The sequence below is a fragment of the Lactuca serriola genome, chromosome 8 (assembly GCF_051521515.1).
Source record: "Lactuca serriola cultivar US96UC23 chromosome 8, Lser_US96UC23_V15, whole genome shotgun sequence".
Classification (NCBI taxonomy): Eukaryota; Viridiplantae; Streptophyta; class Magnoliopsida; order Asterales; family Asteraceae; genus Lactuca; species Lactuca serriola.
This window is the reverse complement of record NC_136415.1, coordinates 307,877,761-307,904,207: the sequence shown is the minus strand read 5'-3', so window position 1 is coordinate 307,904,207 and position 26,447 is coordinate 307,877,761. Positions and strand designations below refer to the sequence as shown.

The window sequence follows — 26,447 nt, the reverse complement described above, 5'->3', positions numbered from 1 at the left end:
TGTATAATTTTCTTACCAGAACATTCACTTATTTTAATTGTATAGTTTGTATTTACTAATTTCGATGAATTTCTTTATTCCTATTTTCAAATCAATGTCGCATTCAATCTACATTAAAGAAAGCGAAGCTTCACTTCAAGCTAGCCTTTGGGGGAAATGTTAACAAAACATTTGATTAGTTTGAGTTACAGGACATGGACACTTCATTTTCTTCAACTAGCAGTCTGGATACACATACATAGTTGTCCTTGAGTGTTGTCCAGTTAAGAAAAAAATCTAATGAGGGCTCATGTTGTTTCTTTTGCCTTCGATGGTGAAGAGGTTTGGTTGAATTATAGTAGTTTTGAATCTATTGAATCTATTAACATGGTGGTTTTGCATCCAAATCAGGTGTCTATGATTTCGTTTCTTGTGAAAATTAGATTTATTTTTTGGCCATGGACCTATATATAATTTGGTTTATTGGTTTGTTTTTGGGTGTCCAGACTGAGCTCATATGTGGTGATCAAAATGGGAATATCCATGTATGATACTAGACTGCAAACTCTTATAGCTGTGAGCTGGTGTGATTTTGTTTTTAATTTTCAGCATTTATACATTGATTAAGCTGTATGGGTTTAAAGTTTGAACTAAACCCAGGTGCCAGAGGTTGATACAGCAATGAGATCATTGATAGTGATGTGGGATGGAAGCTTGGTAGTTGCTGCAAACAACAAAGGAACTTGTTATGTCTAGAGGCTCTTACGTGGGACACAGGTAAATTCAGTATTTATTCTCTGTTTTCAACTAATATTATTTCTTTTTTACCTAGTTCGATCTCATGATCTGTGTTCTTTACTGCAGAGAATGACCAATTTTGAGCCATTCACAAGCAACAAGCTCAGGATGGTTATATCCTCAAATGTCTCCTATCACCCGAGTTTTGTGAACCTCAGCGGTTACACTTTAGACTGGTTTTTCATTCCTTTTGGCTTTATGTTGGTTTGGGTGGATTTTGGACTTGCTGATTGATTTTTGAAATAGGTATTTGGCAATTGCATCCTTTGATAGTACAATCAAGATATGGAGTGTATATGGTTTTACTTTGAAGAAAACACTAGTTGGTATGTTTATGTTATATTTTGCATTACTATATGCCTACTTACATGTCTTAAACAAATGTTGCATGCTTTTTTTAATTAATATAATAGTAATAATATGATATGTGTGTTTCAGGGCACCAACGATGGGTATGGAATTGGGTGTTTTCTGTAGATGGTGCTTATCTCATTACAGGTGTACATTTGATAAATTTTCCCTCTTTTTGATATAATAATAATAATGATTAAAAGTAAGACACCTCAAGTCCTCAACTACTCTTATTGATGGTTTGTTTCAACTTCCTCTGATACAACAACAAGGCTTTGGTCATTGTCAACTGGTGAAGATATTAGAGTGTATCAGGGACATCAGTTCATGTTCATGCCAAACAGGACTTTTTTTGGTCTAACCAAAAAAAACAGACTCACTAAAAAAAGATAATCATTTTTATACTAAAAGAAAGCAAACGGTACTTTTTTATGCAAATACAATTTTATATTGAATTCTTGTAGAACCTTCACCTCTACATACAACCACAATTTCAGAAAAAAATACACTCTTAAATTAGTTGATAAACATATGTTATGACAAGCCACCAAGTCTTTGTCAACCTTCCAATAATATATAACATAAGTAAATATATTTACCCTTCTTACTTTATTTTTTGTTGTAATCCACATGTTACAACAATTCTTGCATATTCATCTTTTTTTGGGACTTAGTCTTTATGTTTCTCCTCAGAGATGGGCACACGATTGACAATGATGTCCTAATTGTTACCGAAACTCTACATAAGAGAGATGTTCAAGAAATATTGGAGAAATTTCACCCTTTGGGGATGTTTGATAGGTAACCTACCCTTAAAAGTCATTTTCTTGATTTTTTTTCTTATTGTAATATTTTATTTTTTATATTTCTTACGTATTGCCATCCTAGCGGTTTCTCAGAATATGCATGACCTCTATAGACCAATACATGTGGATACACCACTTACTGCATACTTTTCAGAGTACATTACGTCAGAGCATTTGGATGAAATGCCTATTGAGATTATGATAAATACCCTTTACACGGAATATCTTGAAGATGTCTACCAGTTTTGCCAGGTAATCATGTACTCGTTATTTCTGAATTTACAAATATCATTTTATATTTTTAGTACAAAAAAGAATTTTGGAACAGAACTAGGTTGTGCCACTGCAGAAATAATGTCTGACATCTTAGCCTTTGAGTCTAATAAAAGAGCTGTTAATATCACCATAAACAGGTACTTCCATTTCTTTTAGTCCGACTTTGACACCGTTAATTGATGGATGCTAATTGACAAATTTTCTCTCCATTAATTTACTATTTTTTGAGCTTTTGAGCTTCATTTTTTGAGCTTCATTTTTTGTTTTGTCCACCTTGAAAATCTTCTTTTTCTATCCTGCTGTAGGGCTTCAATTTGCCTAGTTTGAGTGGCAATTTTTTTCAAAGTTGCAAGCATGATTTGACAAATTTCCAAACCAAACTGGTATTGTTCTGCCATGCTGACATTTTGGGTCTATTTGGATTTCCTTTTTACAATTCTTACAAAAAGAAATAACATCTAGTCCTTATTATTCAAAAATTAAACATTTAACCTTACCACACATGTACATTTCAGGGGCTCGATGATATTTAATAATAATAGAAGCTGTAATCCATAAGGGTGATACCCTCACGCCATCTCTTGTATTTATATGTACTCTGGAGTTTCATGAAGCGATGCTATAAGAACCAAAATTGGTCTTCCTTGTCTGCCATGTCATCGTATCAGAACCCAATTGATGTCATTTATTTAAGAATGATAAAAATGGTTAAAATATTATGTAACATGCATAAATTTCTATTATTTTCATTTTATGACTGTCATTTAGTCTAAAAGATTCCAACTACCCATTTAATGTCATTCAACACTTTACCCACTTAATAAGGGAAAAAGACAAAACTACCCATAAATTAGTCCAGTAATCAAAGCTGAAATTAAGTATATTCTTCATTTATATGTCTGGAACATGCTTACAATTGCTGGCAATGACGAATTCTACGAGTAGGAAAAGTCATTGCCATTAAAGGACATCAGATTATTGATTTTTATCTTAAGGCAAGTATTTTTTACCATTTTAGGTGATATTTTTCTGCATTTTAGCTCATTTTCTACTAATTTAGTTCAAGGATGTTTTTTTCTCAGGTCTTTGCGGTAGATACTTTGGATAAACCCGGTGGCACTAATAAAGTTTACTAAAGATAATCTTTCCTGAAAGAAACATCATGTAGAATTTGCTCAATACAGGGTTAGTGTTGTGGCTTCTGAAAACACGAATTCCATAGTCGGTCAAAAAAGACCAAGGGTGGTCAAATGAATACTTTAAGCTGGATAAACTCACACTCTCCCATAAAAGGTAAACTTTCTTTTATTTTATTTTTTAATAAGTTTTCAACAACTTAACGAGACGGTGTATTACTATTTTACCCTTCAATTTATACTTTTTGTTATTTAATCTTAATATTTGCAATTTTTTCGTCCAAAACATAGTTTGTTTTTTTATTGTTTGTACCTATTTTGAGTTTTCGTTTCTCGGTCTTCAACTTAACAGCCCAATTGCCAAATATTTTGTGAAAATGACTATTTTATCCTTAAATTTATATATATATATATATATATATATATATATATATATATATATATTTCAACTTTTATCTGTAATGGTAAGTTTTAACCATTAGCTCTTCACTGAACCCTATGGCATTTCATTGTTTCAGCAGAGAGTGCAAAACAAATTGTTGGTGGTATATAGCAGTCAATTGCTTTGAGATGATAAGGTATTTAAGGATTTTTACATTTAAGGAGCATTTGCATCATGATTCTTATCTAAGTCAAATGGTAATATTCAACCCAACTTTTAATCTTTTTCTTATTAAGACATTGTACTTTGAAAAATCTTCCCCTAATTCTGCTATTTAATCTACTAGATTTTTCAAAGTACAAAGTTGTAATGGAAATAATTGGAAGTAGAAAGCTATATGAGGAAGTATGAATATAATGTGGCGAATTTAATGGTTTTAGAGGTTTATCTTATATGAGGAAGTATGTTCTTTTTAAAAGTTGCCCTTCCATTTTTTGTGCTATCTCATCATCAGGTGGAACTTTATCATCTGTGGAGGTGTATATAATATGACATTTTTTAAAACTTGTCTTACACTGTAATAATCCATCTTCACACTTATTTTGTAGTTATGTTTTTTTTGCAGGAAATATAGATATTGTGAGCAAGTTCATAGATTTAGAGTCCTTGAGTGGTGTTACTAAGGAAGACTGGAGACAAGTGAGGCACACATTTAAAAAACTCAGTACATATCTTGTTTATAGTGAGGCACACATTGAGTTATTAGAACTATTAGTTTGTAAATTTCTATTACAACTTCTATTGATTTGTTTTATATTTCCATGGAACAATTATTTGTATGACATTAAATTTTATACAGTGGATTGTATTTTTTGCATATGATATTTTATTTTCTATTATAAGACATTAAATGCAAATTTAATTTGAAAAATTAGTAAATCTATAAATAATATTTTTTTTTAACATTTAAAATTACGATACGCAAAAATGTGTGTCATCTTCGTTTATGACATGGCCTTTCTTGACAAGGGCTTTAATGATACGCAATGTGAGTCGTAAATGCACGTCGTAAGGTTAAGACACGCAAATGCGTGTCATCTTCCTTTATGACAAAGCTTTCCTTGATACGCAATGTGTGTCGTAAATGCGCGTCGTAAATAGACGACGTGAAAAAGCGTGTCGTCTGTCTTTATGACAGGGTCTTCCTTGACACACATTTGCGCGTCGTCTGAGCGTTTTACGACACACATTGCGTGTCGTAAAAGGCTGTTTTTCTAGTAGTGATTATTCAAGCATTTCTTGTGTTTTTCTCTGGGACTCGATGAGTTGGAGGCCCAACTCGTCGAGTAGAGTCGAGATCCGCGAACAATTTAAGTGACGTACTCGACGATTCAGAAGACTGACTCAGCAAGCAGGTGCTGTTTGGGTAAAACCATAAATTGAGTGTTTGCACCCTATTTAAAAACCTTATCTCAGCCTCCATCATCCCATATAGTCCCAGAAGACATCTTATCAAAACCCTAACCATTTTGTGTGTTCTAAGGCCATTTTGGTGCTTTTTGGTGGATTGTGAAGCTTGAGAAGAGGAAAGGAGCTTGTGAGGCCAAGGGGAAACAAGAAGATCCAGATTTTGGAGCTCATTTGCAGCTTATTGGAGGTATGAAGCTGAACCTTTGTCTATAGATCTTGATTTTGGGTCTTTTTCCTTCATCTTTCTAAGCCCTAGATTGGCTGTATTCGGGATTTGGTGTTGGAAGTCAGTGTATGCTTTAGATCCTGGTCTATTGGGGGGGTTTTAGGGCAAAAAGGTGACCATTTTGTTTCCATGAACACCCCATGCACCTTGGAGGCCATTTTTTATGGTTTTTTGGGCCAAAGACCCCTTGCATGCATACCAAGTTTGGAACTTTACGCGTAAAATGGACATTAGGAGGCCATATCTATGGTTTTGTGTGTTAAGTCCCACTGAAATCACCTGTATAGTATGGGACAAGGAGGGACTTGGCGAGTCACTTGGGTGACTCAGCGAGTCGAGACGCTTTTACCCAAAAAGTGTCTTCTGAATGGTTTTGGTTGAGTGAAAGGAAACTCAACCTGCTAGGGGGTTTGCCTTGGACCTGGAAGTCATGGGACTCGACGAGTGCTAGAACAGACTCGGCGATTCCAATGCAATCTCCGAATCTTTGAAGATGGGCTCGATGTGTTGTTCATACAAATCGACGAATCGGATGAAGATGGTCCCGATGGTTTGAATGAAGGAGAACTCATCGAGTTCCTGCCGAGGACAGTTCAGACACTACACAACATTGATCTGAGTTACCTTCCAGTAGAAGTGGGTCTAAGGCGCTAAGGCCGACCCACTAGTAATTGTTAGTTGTGATGATTATCTTTGTGGTAATTGTCTGGTCTGATATTGTTGGATATGTGAGTATGCTAGATTACTAGATATGTGAGTATGCTAGTTTGCTAGTTGCTTTGTATGTGAGATAGTATCAGTAGAAGGGGGACTAGTCCTGATTCGGTCGCTAGGACCAATGGGTAGGTCGGCCAGCCCCGATATGTCTGACAACATGATTATGATATGATATTATCTGTTAGTAGTATGGGTGAAATAGTCCCCGTGTACTGTTGAGATAGACCGTAGGGTAGGTATGCACCCCAGAATGGCTTGACATGGGTAGGTCAGCACCCCAGAATAGCTTGACATGGGTAGGTCAACACCCCAGAATGGCTTGAAATGGGTAGGACGGGCGCCACAGAATTGTCCGGCAGTATATATGCTATGTGATTGTATGGTATGTGGTATGACGGGGGAACTCACTAAACTTCATGCTTATAGTTTTTGTTTCTGGTTTCAGGTACTTCTTCGTCTAAGAGGAAGGAGTCGGCGGTGTACCAGCGCATCACACACACACATGATTTTCGCTTGGAGTTTTTTGGGATTGTACTCTGATATTTTGTTACTTCAAGATGATTTGGTTTGAAACATGATAGTATGGTTTTATGTATTGACATGATCTTGGCAATGTTTTGATAACAATTTATAAATCACTTAATTAAAGAAAGAAAAATTTTGGCCTCAAATTTTGGGATGTTACAAGTTGGTATCAGAGCCCTGGTTTGAGAGATTCGGACACACCCTCGAGGGTGTCTAGACTCAAACCGAGGGACTAAGAAATTTTTCACAAAGAAAATAGTTTCTAAAATATCAAGTTAAAGAATTTTGAGAAAAGACGAGGTGTGTGATGCGTGCGACTGGCCGAGCTCAAGTAAGTTTTCCCCAAGATAACCATACTTATTATGTTATGTGTATGATTTATGATTTTGAGAACTGCATGCTAGATGAGGGCTAAGGATCTAGGAGGATGCCTTGTACGCTTGATATATGACTCTGAGAACTGCATGCTAGATTAGGGCTAAGGATCTAGGAGGATGCCTTGTATGTATGATATATGACTCTGAGAACTGCATGCTAGATCACGGCTAAGGATCTAGGAGGATGCCTTGTATGCCTGATATATGATTCTGAGAACTGCATGCTAGATTAGGGTTGAGCATTTAAGAGGATGCCTTCAATGCCTATAGTATGAGCTGTATGTTAGGGCTATTTATCCAGCGGTAGGATAGCCTGATTAGGTTATGCCTGATGTGGTTACTCAATGCATGAATGTTGATTTCTTTGTGCTAAAGGGGTCCCGGCTAACTTTAACTAACTAGTGAGCGGATATGTAACAATATTCGCGAGCTAGTTAGGGAAGGGAAGTATGGACTCCTAGTGTAGCTGATGGCGGAGAATAGGTCGGAGGGTGCCCTAGGAAAGCCTAGGATGAGATCGGTTGGAAAGGGATATTGGTAAGGGGACTTCGTGAAGTTGAGGCAATCCTTGAGGAAAGTACGGATATATGTGGAAGGTAGTATGGGCCCGAACTACTGAAAGCAGAGGATCCGTACTCATGTCAAGGAGGGTCGAGATGGAACCAGGAAACCGGGAGAGTGTGTGAGACCTCTCAGTAGTATGTATGATCCAAAGGTTTACGTGTTTATTTTCAGTATGGTGGTCACACGACATGGAGCAGGAGGCGCAGGATCTAGGTCAGGATTAGGATCAGGCTCGGGGGTAGGATCCGAGCAGGTGGATGACGGGCTACGCGAGTTCATTGCGTCTGAGATCATGAGAGGTATCCTTGAGTTGACCCCGGTTAATTTCGGGTCAATCAAGGAGGGCATTATCGAGCTGATGGAGGATCGCCTCCGAGCATTCAGGAGTGATTTGGCATCTGGTCAGGCGCGTACGCACACACTGTCATTCAAGGACTTCAGAGGGAGTGGTGCGCCGGATTTTCACGTGGTGAAGGACCCCATTGTTTCCAGGAGATGGATCGCAGACATTAAGTTTGCGCAGTTGACGAGTTTCTGCCCGAAAGGGTCAAAGGTCCGCTTTGCTGCGGAATGTCTGAGGGATAGAGCGAGACTCGTGGGAGTCGGTTGGTGACTCGCTGGGAGCCCCAACCGTTGAGGCTATGCCATGGTCAGATTTCATGACCAGATTCCGGGTTGAGTTTGCGCCGGCTGTGGAGCTTCAGCAGCTAGCCAGGGAGTTTCTTTATATGTGGCAGACGACTGAGACAATGGCGGAGATCACCGCCAAGTTTAGGGAGAGGGTCCTATTGGTACCCTAGTATGTGGGGCATGAGGAGATGCAGAAGACCCGCTATCATGATATGTTTAGGGTTGATATTCGGGAGCATGTCATCTACTCAGCATGCCCGACCCTAGAGTCCATGATTGCAAGGGCACGGGAGAAGGAACTCTATTTGGAGCACCTCTGGAAGAGGAAAGCAGAGACTGAGCAGGTGACAGGGGTTTCGGGGAAGAAACCCAAGGGATCCAACATTAGGTCGAAGGGCCAGTCGGGCCAGAGCCACTGCAAGAAATGTGGCAGGTGGCATGAGGGAGCTTGTAGAGCGGGATCGTCGGGCTACTACAAGTGCGGTAAGACGGGCCACTTTGGCAGGGATTGTACTGCCCATGCCCCCACAGTGCAGATGTCAGACTTGATTTGCTTACATTACAATCAGAGGGGCCATAACATGGCCAACTGCCCTAGATTGACAGCAGCGACAGGAGTAGCGCCAGCAGGGGCACCGACCCCAGCATTTGCACGGGTCACAGATGGCCGGAAGGCCAAGGTATGGGCTTCAGAGGTGAGGAGTCGAGCATTTCAGTTGACAGCCGAGGACGCACCCGCTGCACCCGATGTGGTGACGGGTATGATTTCTTTCTTATGCTTTTATGATATGTTGCTGTGATTTTGATATGTTATGTATGTGCTCTGTTTAGGATCGTTTGTAACGCCCATAGATCCGGGCTAGTCAATTTAGAGATAATAGGGGTCGAAAACGACTTTTCAACAAAAGATTATTTAGAGCGAATAATCTGAACCAAGTTGTAGAATATGTCTCAAGGGTTCCGTACCTTTAAAGAGCGCCGAAATCCGAGTTATAACAAACAAGTTATGACCCGTCGAAGTTTCGCGACGGAGCCGGCACGGTACCGAGAAGACGTAAATAGTGAACTTATGATAGAGCGAATTTTAGCCTTAGTAATCTAAATGAAAGGCATAGAATATATTAACCTAAGAGCGTCCATAAAAAGAACGCCCAAATCTGACTTCGTATGCGGAAGTTATGATTTTCGAAGTTTCAGCTTAGCGGTGTACAGCCCGAAGTTCGAGTATTAGATCGGGCGGTTTTTAGCCGACACAACCTAAACGATAATCAAATATCTCGTTATTAGTAGTGTAACGATTAAAAGACAGACAAAAATGGACATCGGATGAAGAAGTTATGAGATTTTATCGGACCAATCATATCCCGGCTTGTTAAAAATATAACTTTAAAAATAAAGTCAAAATTAGCCGACGGAGTCTAAAAGAAAGTTGTAGAGTACGTCTCCACCTACGCGTGGATATAAATAATGTCAAAAATGGAGTTCGTATGAACGAGTTACAAATTATAATAGCATATTTATGTATTAAAATTAAGTATAAATCGTATATACGTACACATATATGTATACATATGTATATATCATTAGAAAGGTATCAACGATGCGGTCATTATAAGACTAATGTTGAGTTCTTTCGACATTAGTTTAGTACAAATATCGTTAGATCTATTTAAAATAGTATTATAAAGGGGTGTTTAGTTGTTTATATAACTATAAGGTCATTAAGTAATTATGGAGGGTAGTTTTTGAAAATTCAATTAGTATAAATAAGAGCCTCTAGCTCTCATATTTCTTGCACCATACTCTTGATTCAAGAGTCTTTCTCTTCTTATCCCCCGAGCATTTCGGTCCCTCGTGATTCGACTTCTATTTCTATAGTTTTAGTATAGTAAGGTGAGTGCTGAAGCGTTGCACGAATCTTTCTTAGAAAGATTCAATGACGAAGTTCTGCTCCTGCAGAGCCTGACTCCTAGCTAAAATCTCCTTGTAAGTAAGTTATGCTTACCCTATTTTAAATATAGTTTATATTTAAAATTACTGTTGTTATTATGAACTTATAATAAATAATTGAGCTATTATTATGACTTATATAAGTGTCGTTATAATATCTTTTTAACTACCCGCGGTACGGGGAATGTGGTTTTCAGAGCCGCATAGGGTTGTTGGATTTCAAAAGTGCTATATGCCAAAATGGTCCTGCCCTCCGGTGTTTTATGTTTGACCCTTGTCTGTACATAGTGGTTGGAAAGGGTTCTTTAAAGGCTTATATAATAATAACAATAATAATAATAATAATAATAATAATAATAATAATAATAATAATAATAATAATTAGTCACGGTAATATTAGACTAAAATCTAGTGGTAATGATACTAGGTTTTGTCGAGGGAAATTGTTTTAAGAGTAACTAATTGTTGTCCGAGTGCCGAGTCACCACCTTAACAAGTGAGCGCATGGTCCGTTTCATCTTATACATAGATATGAAGTATTTAATATAAATTACATGCTATGTGTGAATATTGTCTGAATGCTTGCTGTCTATGCTAGGTGAAATATTTTTATATACGTTTTAAATAATTTAAATTGTATATGTATTTTATATCTATAAAGAGTGTTGGGTAAAACATGGGTAGATGTAATAGTTGTTGTGTGACCAAATAAAATAATGAGAGGCCTCGATATAGATGTTATTGATGATCCAATCATGTAGCGGAGTATAGATGACGACCACACACTATTCTAGATAGTCCAGTGGAACACTAGCAAGCTCGCAACCTGTAGGTGTTTATTTGAACTCTGTGTTTATTTGAATTGTGTGCTCACCAGTAGTACTCCATCCCCCACATGGTTGCCTTATTTGACATGAATTGCTGAGGAACCCCCGAGGCATGCGTTGTCACCTCGAAGAAAGTCCTTAGACTAGGTCCCTTGTGTTAGATGTTTTAGGGACGTAAAGTGAGGACAACGGGAACAGGTAATCGGGTTTGTTTAGTGTGATAAAGTTAATAAAATTATTTATTGTAGGTTGAAAACTCTATGTACTCACCAGGTTTCACAACCTAACCCACTCAGTTTATCTATATCACAGGTGTTGATATGAAGTCACATTCCACTGAGAGATTAAGGAGATATAAATCACTAGTGATAATGATTGTAAGTTTTGTTTATGCTTATGTTTCTGTATTGACAATGACATCCCAAATGTTTTAAAATGAATAAAAATACTTTTCTTCGAAAATGATTTGATAACATATTTATCATGTTTTACTGGAAAAAAATTCCGCAACATTTTTATTAAAAGGGTTAGTCTGATTCTTTTATAAAGCAAAAACAAAATCGGTCATTTTTGGCCGTGAAAAATGAGGATGTCACATCGTTCCATGTGAAAGGTATCACGGTTCAGGTACTGTTTGATTCAGGTGCTACTCGATCGTTTGTCTCTCTTACGCTTTGCAAGAAGTTTCCTGAGTCTTCGGGCATGTTGGATTTCCTTCTAGAGGTCGAGATTGCAAACGACCGGTCAGTGCGAGCATCAGAGGTCTACCGAGATTGTGTTTTGAGACTGTTCGGGGAGCGTTACCTGGTATACCTGTTTCCCAAACCATTGCGGGGAACAAGGTTATTATTTCCATGGATTGGTTGAGCCCCAATGAGGTAGTGATTGACTACGCGAAGCAGTTGGTGCGGATCAAGACCCCAAGTGGGGGAGAGCTGGTGATTCAGGGCGAGAGGCCACAGCAACGACCAGCTTTAAGTTCAGTAGCGAGAGCTTGGTGCTCCTTTCAGCATGGTTGCGCAGGATTTGTCACCTATGTTATGGATACCCGGGAGGCGGTTAAGGCAATGGTGGGAGATGTGCCCGTGGTACGAGAGTTTGCAGATGTTCTCCGCGAGGAGTTGCCTGGGATACCTCCGGAGAGGCAGGTAGAGTTCAGGATCGACCTAGTACCTGGTGCGGCTCCGATAGCCAAGGCACCGTATCGGTTGGCTCCTCCTGAGATGCAGGAGTTGTCTACACAGCTGCAGGAGCTGTTAGACAAGGGGTTCATTAGACCGAGCAGTTCACCCTAGGGAGCCCCGATTTTGTTTGTAAAGAATAAGGATGGGTCGCATCGGATGTGTATAGACTACCGGGAGCTGAATTAGGTAACGGTGAAGAACCGTTACCCACTCACGAGGATTGATGACCTCTTTGACCAGCTATAGGGAGCGTCTTGGTTCTCCAAGAATGATCTACGTTTAGGATATCATCAGATGAGGGTCAGAGAGGAGGATGTGCAGAAGACTACATTTCGGACGCGTTATGGCCACTATGAGTTCGTGGTGATGCCATTTGGGGTCACCAATGCTCCTGCCGCATTCATGGATCTCATGACCCGCGTGTGCAGACCGATGTCGGATCAGTCTATGTTAGTTTTTATCGATGACATCTTGGTTTATTCCAAGACGCGAGAGCAGCATGAGGAGCACTTGCGGGAGGTTCTGGATACTTTGAGGAGGGAGGGCTTGTATGCTAACTTCTCCAAGTGTGAGTTTTGGTTGCGCGAGGTGCAGTTTTTTAGGCGCCTTGTCAACCAGGATGGGATTTCAGTTGGCACGGCCAAGGTCGAGGCTGTGATGAGGTGGGAGGTTCCGAGGTCTCCATATGAGATTTAGAGGTTCCTGGGACTGGCAGGATACTATCGGAGATTCATTAGGGGTTCATTACACCGAGCAGTTCACCTTAGGGAGCCCCGATTTTGTTTGTCAAGAATAAGGATGGGTCGCTTCGGATGTGTATAGACTACCGGGAGCTGAATTAGGTAACGGTGAAGAACCGTTACCCACTCACGAGGATTGATGACCTCTTTGACCAGCTACAGGGAGCGTCTTGGTTCTCCAAAATTGATCTACGTTTAGGATATCATCAGATGAGGGTCAGAGAGGAGGATGTGCAGAAGACTACATTTTGGACGCGTTATGGCCACTATGAGTTCGTGGTGATGCCTTTTGGGGTCACCAATGCTCCTGCCGCATTCATGGATCTCATGACCCGTGTGTGCAGACTGATGTTGGATCAGTCTATGATAGTTTTTATCTATGACATCTTGGTTTATTCCAAGACGCGAGAGCAGCATGAGGAGCACTTGCGGGAGGTTCTGGAAACATTGAGGAGGGAGGGCTTGTATGCTAACTTCTCCAAGTGTGAGTTCTGGTTGCGCGAGGTGCAGTTTCTTAGGCACCTTGTCAACCAGGATGGGATTTCAGTTGACACGACCAAGGTCGAGGCTGTGATGAGGTGGGAGGTTCCGAGGTCTCCATATGAGATTCAGAGCTTCCTGGGACTGGCAGGATACTATCGGATATTCATTCAGGACTTCTCCAAGATAGTCATGCCTTTGACCCGATTGACGAGGAAAGTCGTGGTCTTTCATTGGGGGCCTGAGCATCAGGCTGCATTTGACACATTGAGACAAAAATTGTGTGAGGCGCCAATCTTAGCCCTGCCGGAGGGCATGCAAGATTTTGTGCTATACTGCGATGCGTCCATTTCGGGTTTGGGCGCGGTATTGATGCAGAGGGGGCATGTGATAGCTTACCCTTTGAGGCAATTGAAGCCTCACGGGGCGAATTATCTGACGCACGATTTGGAGCTGGGGGATGTATGAGACAACGTCGGTGGCTTGATGTGGTGAAGGATTATGATTGCAAGATCCTCTACCACCCGGGGAAGGCAAATGTTGTGGCCATTATGCTTAGCCGAAAGGCAGCGCTGATCAGGGACATCTGTCTGAGGATGACAGTTGTGACTCCATTGTTGGAGCAGATTCGGGAGGCCCAGCAGGAGGTCATGAAGGATGAACATCGGAAGAGCGAGCGAATTGTGGGTCAGGTTTCCTCCTTCGACTATGATTGCTGAGGATTGTTGACTCTGCACCATAAGGTGTGGGTCCCTTATCATGGGGGTGTACGCCAGGTATTGATGACAGAGGCGTACAAATCCAGGTTCTCTATCCATCCTGGGGCGATGTGACAACCCGAAAAAAATTTACTTTTAAATCCAAATCAATCAACTCAACTGAGTGTCAAGCTTATTAGTACTGACTTCTAGCTTGGTTAAGGGTCATTCTAAGGAGTTTTGAGCCTAATACAGTTAAGGAACAAGTGTTAAAAAGTACCTGGTAGACCCACAGTGTAGCAAATCGAATCTCAACCTCATCTAAATGAGTTCATAGCCACAAGACCATGAGTTTACAAATGTAAACTCATGTGGCCGTAAACTCAAGAGCATATATAAGGCTTTGGGTCATTTCTAGTCATTTCTTCCTTCTTTGGCCGATTTTTCCTCCTAATCCTCTCAAGTATCATCAAGACTTTCACCTTAGATCTTCAAAAGAGTAAGTATTCTATCCCTTGATTAGTTGATACATCTTATTAACTAGCTACATACATTGATTTCATCAATGGAAATCATGTTTGTTTAGATCTTCAAGTTACACCAAGAACACAGACTAGTGTTCTGGGCCAATATCAACCATTTCAAGCTTTTAGATCGTAAGTGCTCTTCCCTATACTTCATATCTAGTTAGGAATCATGTTTAGACACTTAAAAACATCAAGAACACGAGATCAAATGGAGTTTATAGCCAAGCCATCTCCCATGGTCGTAAACCCCTTTAAGGTTGCCATTTTGCCCATTAACCCTCCTAGATGCAAAGCTACTGACCCAGGACCCTTCATGGATGAGTTTAGGACCTTAAACAACTCTCATAATCATAAATGGCCATGAGTTTACGGCTGTAAACTCCTTAGGGCCATAAACTCATCAAAGGCCTCAAAGAAGGTGGTCTTCCTCATCCTAGTGTAGAGCAAAATCCATAAAGCTTCCCTAGCCTTCAAACTTGCAATTATACATGAGTGACCATGATTTTACGGCTGTAAACTCCCTTGGTCCATAAACCAATGGTAGTAAACTCATGTGAGTGCCATTCTACCTTCCTTTGTCGAATCACATGTGATTCCAACACTTGGCCAAAGTGTTTCCTAGTCCAAGAAGGTGTCTCCTTTCATATAGTTGCTTATCAACACTATCTTCATGCCAATATGTGTCATTATATATCATTTAGTACTTGTTGTGTCTCGGGAATTCATTCGTGGAACTTCTCATCCTTACACGCATACCCGTTTGAATCACCCACATCAGGTGAGTTCATACCCCGTAATGAAGCTTTTAACTGTTTTAAATGCTTTTAAGGGGGGATACAAGTTAAACAAAATGATAATTGTGTAATTATTTGTTATAAACATTGTTCAAAATGTTGCTTATGTCTTCTATAAGTGGTCAAAACATTTCAAAACTATTTTACAGTTATGTTGCTTTATAGTTTAGTAAAACTCCGTTTTTAAAGTATAAACATAACTTGTTAGTAAACTGAGTCTTTTCAATATCAGTTCAAGTAGAATACTAGTAAACTATAATGGGTATAGTTTAGAGAGTCAGTTCATACTAGATACAATACACGATAACAGAACAAACATAATAAGGTGCTATAGCATGGAATAATTACAGGATCTAACTATACCAATGAATCACTAACGCATTGTCTTAAACAAAAGGTGATAGTTGTATTGGGTATACATGATCATATAATCATAATGTAGATGTTCACGGCTTGCAATCATTGCAGGGGTCGCGTTTGGTTCCCAGAATATTTTGACAGGGAGAGTCTTTAGTAAGGGATCTAGCCATCACATTATATTGTAATACTAAATTTAAGGCAATTAGTACAATAGTAGTCACTTATTACAATACTACAGTACTTATATTTTACAAACGACAAACGGAACAGTCAGGTCTTGTATATATACAGTAGAAAGGGACCATAATGCTAACCTTATAATTCCTTAATGTTTACATTAAGAGATATATATATATATAAATGGTATCCGACAGATAATAGGATGTGTGCCTTCCGCTTTATTTCCTGTTCCTCGTTGGGTTGTGGGCTTAGAGCAGATTCACCCAACCTATTACCTATTCAATTTTAGTTATATATATGTTTAGTACACATTAAGTCATCGTAATGGGTACCAGGTATGGGTCAGGTCATACGACACAAATTTAATGCACCGTTTTCTAGTACAAGCATACTTTTCAAATAATATCTTTCAGTACACAAAGCTAGAAACTTCCCAATAAAGGGTTTAATCCATTTTATTAAACCAATGTAGACTTAAAGGACTTTAGGTGATTGACTCTATAATACCTTGGTTTATGCATCATGGTTATACATCATTAATACCCAATAGGTCGTTGGATGTGTGCCTTCTGCCATATTTCCTGTTCCTTGTTGGGTTGTAAGCTTAGAGCAGATACACCCAATTAACTATCTATTCGATATTAAATTATGTATAGCCAGTATAAACTAAGTGATTATAGAAGTAATTACTGTGGTTACTATTTTACTATAATAAATAAGGGTTTTCTTAAAGAATATTTTTCATAAATTATAAAGGAACTATTACAATTAACTCCATGATTAACAAACGAATACTCCAGAGTTATATACATCAAGGACCTAACAAACAATGGGGTGTGTGATATCCGCTTTACTTCTTGTTCCTCGTTGGGTTGTGGATTTAGGGCAGATGCGCATAGTCGATTGTTTGTTTACTCCAAGTTGTATATAACTTGTATTCATTTTGTACTCATAGAAAGGATTGTAGAATCATTTTTACGTATCTTTCATCTAAGTAGGAAATATAGGATTTTCTAGAGGAACAGGCGAACTTTTCTAAAAACAGAGCTTATAACTTACTTCATGTTCTACTAAATTTTTCAACAACTTTCATACATCACTGAACTCTTATGAACTCACCAGCTTAATTGCTGACAAACTCTTTTCAATAACTTGTATTCTCAGGAAACTAGTACACAGGTACTCGTGCTGGGAATTCATAAGATAGAGCAATATAGCTTCAAGTCTTGTTTTGTTATTTGTTTATGTACTCTATGTTTTGTGAACACACACATTGTGAAAACTTTCTTTCTAATAAAATGGTTGTTCATTACTTTGCTTACTATGATGCATGTCTTGTGATACTAAACATGCCCTACACCCCCAAACGTTTCCGCCGTTCCGGTTTTGGAGTGTGACAGGCGACAAAGATGTACAGGGATCTTAGTCTTGATTACTGGTGGCCCTGTATGAAGAGGTATGTAGCTTGGTTCATGAGAGGTGACTGGCCTGTAGGAAGGTCAAGGCTGAGCACCAGAGACCTCACGGCAAGGTCCATCCGTTGGATATCTCTCTGTGGAAGTGGGAGGATATTACTATGGACTTCATTACGAAGCTACCCAAGACCGTGCGAGGAGTGGATTTGATTTGGGTCATTGTTGATCGATTAACCAAGAGCACCCATTTTATTCCAATTCGGGAGAGTATTTTGGCGGAAAAGTTGGCCGATATCTATATCTGGGAGGTAGTGACGCGACACGAGGTGCCAGTTTCGATGATTTCAGACAGCGACGTGCGGTTCACTTTCAGGTTGTTGGGTTGAAGATTTGTTCAAGGGTTGCGTCTTTGGGCTCGAGTATTTGTTTATTTATTTTGTATTCCGGTTTGGGCCTGTCCAACCAAGAGCCCATTTTGTTTATTATATAAGTATATGCTTGCATGCATATTAGGTTAACGATTGATCGAGAGCATAACGATAGTTTTTACAGATTTCTTTGATCGTTCTTGTAACCTACCAATCCTCTACAGTTGATGTTCTTAATCGAGCTCTTCTGAGGATTTTGTTTTAATCATTCAACACGTTTGATTCACTCTTGCCTTGTTCTTATTTTCGTGTTCTTGCTGTTTTGTATTTACTTACCTGTTTAAGATCTAATCGATCTTCAAAGATTAACGTTTTTAATCTCATCAATTGGTATCAGAGCAGGAGACTGTGTAATCGATACACATCTTTTCTGTGAAAAGGTTTCAATTAGGGTTTTTCCGCAACTACCGATATTTATTGAGCCGTCATCTCATTATTGACGTATCTTGATATTTATTTTTTTGCCCTAATCTGCTTTATTACAGGTTTGATCTTTGAACAGGTTTTTCGATTATAATGGACGAGTCGCAATCAAATCCTATCAATATTTCCAACAGCATCGGTTCAACCACGAAGATTCCAATCCTATATACCCATGACTATGAAGTCTGGGCGCATCACTTCGAAGACTACGTGATAGGATCTGAGGATAATGGATACCTCATATGGGAAGCTATCATTAATGGACCTTTCTCTCATTCTGCAACGTCCAGGATTATTAAGACTCAAAAGGAGTACAATGATCTGCTGAAAGATGTTAAAGATATTGCACAAGATGAAAAGGACAAATTGCAGTGCAATATCAAGGCGTTATGGTTGATCAGATTCGCCCTTCAGTCCGACACCTTCAGGTTGGTCAGCTCATGCACGACGGCAAAGGAAGTTTGGGATAGACTTCGCGAACTGTACTCTACAGACGAGGATCTTGAACATTCTATCCAAACCTTGCTCTTATCTGAGTTTGGAGAATTCAGGCAAGGAGCTGAAGAAACAGTGACCCAGACGTTCGATCGCTTCAATCATCTTCTCAGCAGGATGATCAAACATGACATCGAAAGGAAGCTTATCGAGCAGAAGGTTACGTTCTTAAATGGTATGAGGTCTGAATGGAGAGCAGTGGTGTCTACAGTTAAATCCCATGAGCAGTTTAAATCATACTCTTTGGCGAAACTGGTGGGTATTCTCAAGTCCCAGGAGAAGATTGTGCTGCAGGAGAAGAACGTTGTTTCGAGCCTTGGTTCACTGGCCCTCCTATCAAAAAGTAAAGCTGTGATGGAGGATGAAGACCTCAACTTGGAGGAGTATGACCTCACGTCTGAGGATTATGCTATGATGGTGTCTAACCCCAAGAGGTTCATAAAGAAGAGATTCCCCAGCAATAAAAACCGAAACTGGCAGGGGAGTTATAGTTCAGAAAAAGTTAACAATGAACCGAAGGTTGAAGAGCCCAAGAAGGAACCGAAGGTGGATGGTGATTCTGGAGTAAGCTGTTACTACTGTGGTGGGAAAAACCACTATGCTAAAGATTGTGTCCTTAAAAAGATGGCTGAAAAGGATGATGAAAAGGATGAGGAAGCTGTGCTGCAGAAAAGGCTCGATGAGATGAGAAAGAAGAAGTCTACCGCTAACCCTTCCATGAATGCTCTTATTGTGCAGGGTTCGGTTGCTAATGACGAGTTCGGTAGCGTGGAAGTTTGGTCTACCGACTCAGAAGACGATGAACTAAGGAAGCCTACTCATGGAAAGGCTTATGTGGCAAAGGAGGAGAGCAGTGGAGGAAGATGCTTCATGGTGTCTGATGTATCTCAGATGAGGGGATACAACACTGATGGTGGAAGCGATGAACCGAAGGGACAGGAGGACATGTGCTATACGGCCAAACCACTCAGTCAGCAGTTCAATGAGCTTGATGAACTGATAAAGAAGGTACAATCGGTTTTCATTTCATTTAAAGTACCACAATCATCATATAAGAAAGAACTAAAAAATGTTAACACAAGAATTTCTCATCTAGATAGTAGCTTAACTCAAACTCGAGTCACCAATTCTAACCTAACTGATCAATTAAGCAGGGTGTCTTCGAAGAGTGAGGAGCGGCGCATGTGGATCGAGTTGAAGGAGTCTGAATTAGTTAAAATAAAAGATGAAAACATTTATTTACAAAGAGACAATTTAAAGTTGTTAAAACAGCGGAATGTTTTTTGTTTAATTGCAAAATTTCTATATTCTAATATTACTCAGCTTCACTTGGACTGTGAAATAGGCCAAAAGATCCATCGCATGATTTTGCCCTTCCTTGAGTTTAAGGAGGATGAAATAGATGCTGAAGCCTATAATTGTGAGAGTGTGATATCGTCTAATGATGTCAATCCGACCTACATGTATGGACTGGACAAAATTGCGTCCTTCATTAAATCCAAGGACCACAAGGACATGCTTAAAAACCTTTTGGATGAAAATGATAGACTTAAATTGAGAACCGAAACCATACAAAAATTTGACTCTTTAAACTCCAACGTAAGCTCAGAAAACAAACTTGATGTTGAAAATTCATCTGAGCTTAACGAGGACGACAACATGAGTGAAATTTCTGTAAAAAGCGAACCTGAAAACCACAAGAATCTAATTTCTGAAAATTCAGTGGAGTTCACTCGATTGTCCCAACAAAAGTCCCCGATCTTAGCAGAGAAAGCAGTTGTGTATCAAAAGGTCAGGACCACTCCAAATCAAGTATACAAGGTCACTAGAGTTACCAAACATCAGACGGCTGAACTCACAGCTATTGTAAACGAAGACAATGCTGATGGCTGTGATGAGTACTTCTGGTCAGCTCCAATAGATAATGCAAACGAAACGGTAGGCTTATCTGAAAGGACCTCCTGGATGAGTAAAGGTAGATATATACCTGAACCCTTGAATAAGCCAGATAATTTCGATGAGCCAAGCACCAGTGGTACGAAAGACATTCCTCAGGAGAATGAAAGTTCGGCAAAAGAAGACGTTCCCTCTTCTTCCTCAGTTCAAAGTGAAACTCCTACAGTTCAAAATGAACCAGCCAAGGAGATACCGAAAATGAAAGCTAATATTCATCATCAACCGAAGCAGATGAGGAATAAGAAGCGTGAAAGGAACCAAAGATACAGGAAGAATCTCTCTGAAAGGAGACAATTCTGGCAATCCCAGAATGCATACTTCTCTCATCAAGACAAGAATCTGAAGTATGAAAACAATCCTATCGGAAAGCCTGAGAGCCACACCAACCGAAAGCAAAGGTTCGGTTCACAAGAGAATACCAACCGAAAACAAAGGTTCGGTTCTGAGAATGACTTCAACCGAAAGCAAAGGTTCGGTTCAAAGAACGATTCCAACCGAAAGCAAAGGTTCGGTTCTGAAGTCAAAAGAGATCAAAACTCTAAGGTCAGTCCCTCCAATGATCAAAAGCAAAAGGGTCACCTAGAGTCTCCAGCCAAGAAGTCCTCTCAATCTAAACCCACTCCTTCTAGTTCATCTAATTCTTCTACTTCTACCAACTCATCTCCATCTTGATCTAAAGCTCATTCTGTTCATTCTCAAAAATCTCACTCATCGGCTGAACAAAAAGGCAAACAGAAGGTTTCTACATCCACACCAGAGTCTAAACCGACCGCACCCGATCCTAATAACATAAAAGTTTTTACCATTAAAAAGAAAGATGAAACAACACTTATAAAACGAACATATCTTGTTGACATCTCTCTTACTGTTCCTGTTCCCATGAAAAGCTCACGTGGACCCAAGAAACTTTGGGTTCCTAAATCTGCTTAATTTTTGCAGGTTATAAGTGATGAGCAGTTCAACGAAGAATGGTACATTGATAGTGGCTGCTCACGTCACATGACAGGGAGGAAAGAGGAGCTCAGGGAATATAGATCTCTTACAAATGGTGGCAATGTCAAGTTTGGAAACAATTCTTTCGGCACCATAAAGGGATACGGAATGATAACTAATGGTGATTTCACTATAAGGAAGGTGGCTTATGTGGAAGGACTCCAACACAACCTCATCAGTGTATCTCAGCTTGTTGGAGGTACAGGTCTCAAAGTCTCATTCGATGATGAAGGCTCTGAAATTATTGAGAAAAAGACAAAGAAAGTAATTCTCAAGTCGGAGCGAAAGGGTGAAATGTTTCCTCTAAACCTTAAACCCATCAAAGGAAACCCAGCTATATGCTTGTTATCAAAAGCTCAATCTGACGAAAGCTGGTTGTGGCACCGAAGACTCTCTCATCTCAACTTTAAAGATATCAACCGACTTGTCACTGGAGGTCATGTTAGGGGTCTTCCATTGCTCAAGTTCGATAGAGATCATTTGTGTGCTGCATGCGAAATGGGGAAGCAGAGTCGTCAAAGTCATCCTTCTGTAATTAACACAAAAGTTGTTGAACCACTCGAATTACTTCATATTGATTTGTGTGGTCCTTCATCTATTGAAAGCATTGGTGGTAGCAAGTATATTCTTGTTATTGTTGATGACTTTTCACGATTTACATGGGTGTTCTTTCTAAAGCTCAAATATGAAGCGACTCATAAGCTGAAAGTGTTCATCAAGCAGATTGAAATAGAGCTCAAGAAGGTCGTTCGCAACATCAGGAGCGACAATGGTCTGGAATTCAAGAACAGGGAATTTGAAGAATTTCTAGCAGAAAAGGGAATAAGTCACAACTTCTCAACTCCCTACACACCTCAACAGAACGGAATTGTCGAAAGACGAAACCGATCTTTGTGTGAAGCTGCCCGAACTATGCTAAGTTTCGCTTCCTTACCTCTTTATTTTTGGGCTGATGCTATTTCTGCTGCTTGTTTTACACAGAACAGGTCCTATCTCAACAAGCGATTCACGCTCACACCTTATGAGATACTAAACAACAGAAAGCCCAATGTGAAATTTTTCCATGTGTTCGGCTCTCAGTGTTTCATCTTTAACTCTAAAGAACACCGCAACAAGTTCGATGTCAAAGCCGACGAGGGAATCTTTCTGGGCTACTCTCTCACATCCAAAGCATACAGGGTCCTAAACAAGCGTTCGAGAAAAATTGAAGAGACATATTACGTGACCTTTGACGATAGCTATGTCAAAAAGCTGCAAGCCAAAGAAGACACCGCTGGGGAAATCTTTCCTCAAACTGGCCAAGTCACAGTCTCGATCGCTAATCTATACGAGAAATTTCTGGAGCTCTTTGACGAACCAGAGAAAGCTTCTCTCTCAGAAGCAGGTGCAGCAGACAATAAGGTAGACCACATGAAGCAAATTGTCGAAGAAGCTGCCAGGAGAATGAATGAAGGAGGATCGACTTCTGATGAACCTCCATCCAACGATGCTTCAGTCGAGGGGGAGCCAAGCTCACATGTTGAGGGGGAGCCAAGCTCACATGTCGAGGGGGAGCCAAGCTCTACAACTCCAACCGAAAGTGCTTCTCCAACCGAAGGTGCATCAACGCCTGCAAGTCCAGCACCACAAGAAACCTCTGAACCTCAAGTTTCTCAAAGCTCATCAATCGAGGGGGAGCATGATGATATGACGCTCGACTACAATAGCCAGTCCAAGCCAGAAGAAATGATCAATGCTGAACTAGACCCAACCTTTGATCCAAATTATCCTCCTCTTACCAAATGGACCAGAGATCATCCTATCTCTCAAGTGGTTGGTGATGTCTCTGAAAAGGTTCTGACCCGATCACAACTGAAAGCAAAACAAACATCCTTATTTTCAAAGGTTGAGTTTTGTATGTTTCACTCATTCGTATCAAAAGTTGAACCGAAGACAGTTAACACTGCCCTCGAGCACTCTGATTGGGTTCAAGCAATGCAAGACGAACTAAACGAATTTGAAAGGAATAAAGTCTGGCGTCTCATTCCAACTCCTCCAGATGCTTCGGTTGTTGGTCTCAAATGGGTCTTTAGGAACAAAATGGACAAGGAAGGGAATGTAATAAGGAACAAAGCTCGCCTGGTAGTAAAGGGATATTGTCAGGAGGAAGGGATTGATTATGAAGAAACTTTCGCTCCTGTAGCTAGGCTGGAATCTGTAAGAATATTTCTTGCTTATGCTGCCCACAAAAACTTTAAAGTTTTTCAAATGGACGTCAAGTGTGCATTTCTTAATGGAGAACTCGAAGAAACCGTGTATGTGGAGCAACCTCCTGGTTTCGTGAACGAAAAGTATCCAAACCATTGCTATATTATGGATAAAGCTGTGTATGGCCTTAAACAAGCTCCGAGAGCCTGGTATGAAACGCTAACCAAATTCTTAAAGATGTCTAAATTCAAACAAGGTTCGGTTGACCCAACCTTCTTTCGCAGAAAGGAAGGTAACCACCTTATGATAGTTCAAATTTATGTCGATGACATTATCTTTGGCTCTACGAATCCCAGCTTAACAGCTGAATTCAGAAAGTTGATGGAGACTAAATTTGAAATGAGCTCAATGGGTCCTATTAACTTTTTCCTTTGTTTAAATATTAGACAGGGACCCGAAGGCATCTTTATCAATCACGAAGCTTACACGAAGACTCTCTTAGCAAAGTTTGGTATGATGGGAGACTCCAAAGTCAAAGTCCCAATGGCATTCGGCACCAAGCTAACTCCGTCCCTAGACAAACCAGCTGTCGATATCACGCTCTGTCGTCAAATGATAGGCTCACTAATGTATCTTACTGCTAGCAGGCCTGACATAATGTTTTCTGTGTGTTATTGTGCTCGATTTCAGGCAAACCCACGCGAACCTCACATGCTTGCAGTGAAGAACATTTTACGCTATCTCAAGCGAACCACCTCCTTAGGTCTATGGTATCCTTCCAACTCAGGCTTCTTCGTTCAAGCCTATTCTGATGCTGACCTTGGAGGATGTGGACTCGACAGAAAAAGCACCACTGGTGGCTGTCAATTCCTAGACGGGAAGTTGGTCAGCTGGCAATCCAAGAAACAAACGTGTGTGTCGTTGTCTACTGCCGAAGCGGAATACATAGCCGCTGCTTCTTGTACCTCACAAGTGATTTGGATCCAGAGTCAACTTCGAGACTATGGACTCAATATGAAGAAGATCCCACTATACTGTGACTCTGAAAGTGCAATTAGGATCTATCATAACCCAGTGCAACACTCTAAAACCAAACACATAGCACTGCAGTATCACTTCATCAAAGATCACGTGGAAGATGGAAATGTCGAAGTTCACTTCGTAAGAACCACTGATCAACTGGCTGATGTATTTACCAAAGCTCTTCCTGAAGCATCATTCAACAGAATATTGCAAGGGCTAGGTATGATGGAATCAGAGTCAGTACCTCACATTACCTCTCAACCTCAAACGTAAGAAGCGAAACCAACCGAACGTTCGGGTTCGGTTAAATCATCTGACTCGCTCATCACTTCAAAGGTAGTTTTTCTTGGTTGTATATTTCTTGTACAAAATTGTTTTTCTTAGTGTTGAAAATATTTTTCAATTGTATGTCTAAAATCCATGGTTTCTTAAAATTTTCCAAAACCGAAACCTACCGAAGGTTCGGGTTCGGTTTTTCAAAATTTTGTTGAACCGAAACCAACCGAACGCTCGGGTTCGGTTTTTCAAAATTTTCTGGAACCGAAACCAACCGAACGCTCGGGTTCGGTTTTTCAAAATTTTCTGGAACCGAAACCAACCGAACGCTCGGGTTCGGTTTTTCAAAATTTTCTGGAACTGAAACCAACCAAACGCTCGGGTTCGGTTTTTCAAAATTTTCTGGAACTGAAACCAACCGAACGCTCGGGTTCGGTTTTTCAAAATTTTCTGGAACTGAAACCAACCGAACGCTCGGGTTCGGTTTTTCAAAATTTTCTGGAACCGAAACCAACCGAACGTTCGGGTTCGGTTTTTCAAAATTTTTCCCACCCGAAACTATCCGAACGCTCGGGTTCGGTTTTTCATTTTTTTTCCAAAGTTTTTTTTCTAAGTCTTATTTTTTTTTCTTACTTATTTTTTTATCTTTTTAATTTTATTATTTTTATTATTTCTTTAATAAATCTCAAAAACTCCAAAAATATTTTTTTCTTGTTGTGTGTTCGTTCGTTTATGGGGGTATAAATGTTGGATTACTTAAGTGTCCCTAGAAGCATGCTGCTGTATGTGTCCAAAGCCTCATAAGATTTTGAATAATAGCCTTCATGACCTGGTATAAACACACCTTGTCTTCCCAATAAGGCTACCACATTTATTCTAATCGTGAGCTACCTCACTCTCTTCTCACATGAGTTAAGAGTTTTTCTGCTTGGTCCTTATTTTCGCAGAAGAGGTACTTTATCTTCTTACATCATCTCCATTACATTTCTCCATTACATTCGTTTCATCAACGTAACCCTTGAGACTCTCAGAAATTACCACTGAGGTTTATGGTTACACAACATCTGTGTTTATGATCTTAGTTTTGTGTCACTACGAGCTGAGTGAAACCCAACATTCAACACCAAATCTGCATTGACGATGATCATTTAATTTGCTCAACTTTTCACCAAAGAATTAACGGATGTACTTTCATGAAATCTCAAATTTTATTTTGTGTGATTCCTATGATATTGTTAAACACCATAACATTTCTTCCCTTGGGATCCAGTTTT

General features: G+C 39.8%; 1 pseudogene; it reads left to right on the top strand.

Moving 5' to 3' along the window:
* Window positions 1-279: 279 nt before the first annotated feature.
* Window positions 280-26,447, top strand: part of LOC145068234 (target of rapamycin complex subunit LST8-like) — a 44,166-nt pseudogene continuing 17,998 nt past the window's right edge.